This window comes from Ornithodoros turicata, unplaced genomic scaffold, assembly GCF_037126465.1.
Source record: "Ornithodoros turicata isolate Travis unplaced genomic scaffold, ASM3712646v1 ctg00000850.1, whole genome shotgun sequence".
In the NCBI taxonomy this organism is placed as follows: domain Eukaryota; kingdom Metazoa; phylum Arthropoda; class Arachnida; order Ixodida; family Argasidae; genus Ornithodoros; species Ornithodoros turicata.
This window is the reverse complement of record NW_026999405.1, coordinates 36,950-41,110: the sequence shown is the minus strand read 5'-3', so window position 1 is coordinate 41,110 and position 4,161 is coordinate 36,950.

The following is a 4,161-nucleotide window of genomic DNA, read 5'->3' as shown; positions in this document are numbered from 1 at the left end:
TGACGTGGAATCCAGTTACGGCGTAGTCAGCGTTTCAAAAACAAAGGAAGGCTTTGCTAGGCGTTAACTGTGGCCCATTTAGGGACTCAGCGTCAGAGCAGGATTTAAGTCAGTCAGAGCAGTAACTTAAGCAGCAGTTAAGAGCAGTCAGTCAGAGCAGGATTTAAGCAGTCCTTTCATATCTAGGTGGCGCTGCATGTGGGCATTGTATCAGGAAAGGAGGTTTACAATACAATTTTCATTAACTTGTCGGACACTGACAGCAACTGCAATGTTATAAGTGCCAATGCCCCAATCAAGACTCACTTACATTTGATTTTATGAATGAAGTGTGGGTTTCCTTTAAAAGGCTCGGCAGAGCTACGAAGAAAGCTAGACAGGTGAGATCTGAAAGAGAGTTAAGAGTGAGTGACATCGAAAATCCATTTCAACTATACAGTGCTGAACAGACTGGAGGGTAACAAGTGTACCACAGTTACAGTTGACTCTTGCTAGCACAAACCGGCGACCCAAGCGAGCACAGATTTATTAAGGCTAAGCGAATATTTGATATTCGGGAAAAATACAGCAATTACATATTTGACACTAAATTCAAATAGTATTTTGTCAAACACGACGAATATACTTGAGTCGTCGACCACGCACCGTAACGACATGCACATCTGGCAGTTACGGCTTCTACTGGCTTAATCTGGCAGATTTTCGGTTCCAATATATCGGTCACTGGGATAAATCCAATGCAATCCGATACTACATCTGAAACTTTGTGGCAAGCATTTGTTCTGGTTTAGAGCAATAGTTAATAGTCAATAGCAAACTTTTTTGCACCGTGCACCCCTTTTGCCGTTCATCAAAACGTTATTCCCCCCCTGCACTGTGAACTTTTTCACACCTTCAAAGGTGTGCGCTATGAACATTCAACCTGGTTGCGTAACATTGCATCTCCAGGGTGATATTTTACAAAATTTGGAAAGCATTACTAAAGATCAAGTGTCAGTGCAAATCTTGCTTTCATTATGTCTTGGATATCGTAGGTACGAGCTAATGCATATATGCATCGCTAACGATAATCGAGCACGCGCAAGTGTCTACAATACTGTTGAACAACGTTGAGATGTCGCAAGACTGAATTTTTGGAGGACAGACAACACTCGAGTAAAGAAAATTTGTGCGAAACCGTGCTCCATTATGATGTTACCAAAATTACACCTAAAAAGGCGTGCGCCATGCACGTTGTTACACCTGTAAAGGTGTGAAAAGACTTAGAGTGTATTAACTCCAAGGCAATACACGCACAAAAAGAAAAATCTGAAGTATTTTGTTGCTTCTTCAGGGTTTCTTGAAAGCATTGTTAGTGGTGAGCGACCTTCCTGAAACATACTCCTTCCAGTACGGTGCACTCCCAGGGGCGACAATGACATACCATCGAGGCATTCCTGGCAAGGGGGATGTGCTGGGAATGATATACAGCCCCACAATAACGAAACTGCCGGGGAAGGAAGTTTTTTTACTTCTCGTGAGAACTTTGCTATTGCAAAAATTCATTTGCATGCAATTCATTTTATTTCTCACCAATCAGGTGTGGAGTAACAGACAAAAAAGCTGTAAAGTACAGCTTGACAAGGGCCCAGCCCCGTACAGCATACAGTCGGTACAACGTAAAAATAAACTAAATCTCTAGAATTAATAATGCATCCAAATAACACATATTGTGCACATGTGCTAAATAAACTAATGCGCTAAATAAAACTAATGAATGGTTATACTACATAAACTAATCTTAAACACAAATAATGGCATCAATTACATAGCTGTTAGAGAAAAAAGGAAAAACATATCCAACAGTTAGAATACCATGCATTGCAGCAAAAATAAGTGGACAAAAATGAACAAAATAAGCACGCCCATTACTTTCCAGAGCAAAATTAAGGAAAATAGTCGCTTATTTTCCTCCACTTCGCCTGCACAATACGGACATGGCAGCCGGATAAGCTATCTGTAGCTTTGTTGTCGTGGACGTCAAGGAAAGTCTGGATAACGTCGAAAGCGTCGATCACGTCACGCGAGCTTGCTTGCCTTTCTTGTGCTTTGTTTTCACCATTCTCATCATCACTCTCCTCATTTCCTTTGCGCACATACCATCGATAATGGTGTCGTCGCTGCACTCCTCGTGCACAATGAAGTCTGCGTCCGTCCACAAAAAGTCATCCAGTTCAACAACGTGAAGTGCTCGGCCACGTGACATCACCACACGCCACACTCGGCTTGGGGAAGACTGTCGCCACGGAGCCCATTCCTGCAAACTAATTTTCCCAGGAAATTCGCGGTTTTCGAAGGAAATATTTTGCGTGACAGCTTATGAAGGTAGTATTATCAAGCGGTGAAAAATATATGTTCCAAATGATTTCCATGCTCCTTTAATGAACGTGTCCCGGATACTTGTATTTTAGTATATGCTCCATCCAGTACTGACAGAGGTGCGGTACAGTACTGACGCTCGTTACACGGAGTTGCCGAGCTCATGACTGGTGCCAGTGACACATTGCGCCAAATTATGGCTGGAACGTAGTATTATCACTGCAGTATGTACATCAGTGGGGCCTCTTGACTGGGATTTCATACTTGGATACACTGTATGGAGATGGGACGTATCTTGTCCACTAATGAGAGCTTTAACGTGCAATCTGTGTATTTAATGCCTCTGCATGAAGTAGGACAAAGAAAAATACAAGGGAATATACAATATAATGCGGATGTGCACGAAAATATACACGTCCCATCAATATCCAGATGTCTGAGAGGTGACACTGCGAGGACGTACCTTGGGCGAACAAAAGTTTCTGAAAGCGTAGTTCCCTCAACGTAAAAAAAAGACGTCAACAGGCTATGTACGAAAGTCCATGGGACATCAAAATCTCCACAACAAGATATTGGCGAGATCTCCCCAGGATGTATATTGTTTGCTGGGCACTAGAGCCGTGCACGGGCCCGGGCCCCTGTCTCGGCCCGGGGGACAAGCCGGGCTTCTTGTTGGCTGTGTGCTCCGCGCCGGGCCAAGCCCGGGCCGACAAAATACGCTAGCACCGCGGGCCGGGCCGGGCCGACAAATATGTTTCCGGGAGTCAGGCTCGACCGGGCCACGCAGCTAATTCCACACAATGGATATGCATTAGTTCATATCATCATGCGCTTGCGTTATTCCTGTGCATATTTTGCAAAGACAAGCATTAGGCATGTGATTCGACCCTCTAGAACATTCGGAAAGCCACTTTACATTGCTCCTCACTCCTCACGTATTTCACAATCACTTGCCAAAGATTGGTGAGAGGGGTATGGACTGGGAGAAGGAGTTTGTCAACAGCATCCTCTAGCTCCGCAAAATCTTGACAGTGTAACGATAACGGCCGTGCCCGCGTACATTCTGGATTTAATTTGGTCTGGTGCGGTTATGATGTTAAACCGCCATCACTTGTATGTTTGTCTTCTCTCCTTATAAATTTACTGGTAAATTTGTTTGATATTCGGCAGAAACGCGTACAGCGCGGCTGGAGATACTATGCCGGGATCTACTCGCTGGGTTACCAGACCGGGCCAGGCTCTAGTCACTGGGTCACCGGGCGCATAAAAATATGAAGGTCTGGACCAGGGTCGGGCCGAGCCATTTTTCGATGCGCAGGGCTCTACTGGGCACTACCTGAAACTTTCGTTAATGCGGGACTGCATTTTAAAAACTGTTCGCTGTTAAGAGTGGGCAAATGCATTGGACTCTATGGGTATTTGCCGGGGGCGCCGGATTACTTTGTTGCTAGGAGAATATCGTTCTTGCGGGCTTTCGTTATTGAGGAGTTTAACTGTACTACTATAGTGCCTAGAAATACTGACACTATATTGTAGGCACTCTAATACTACTGTAGCGTACCCTGCTCAGTGACGATGATAGTGCCACCATACCAGATTGGTATCCCTATATTCCTATACCTATTACCTATATTCAGGACTCCTTTGCCAACCTTCTCTGGCCCCGCCCACTTCAGCAAGGTTGACCTTACTAAAGCCAATTACCAGATACCCACCCGTGCCTCCCGAGGATGTACCTAAAACAGCAATTACTACCCCATTCGGTCTTTTTGAATTTACCTGGGTGTCCTTTAGTTTACTTAA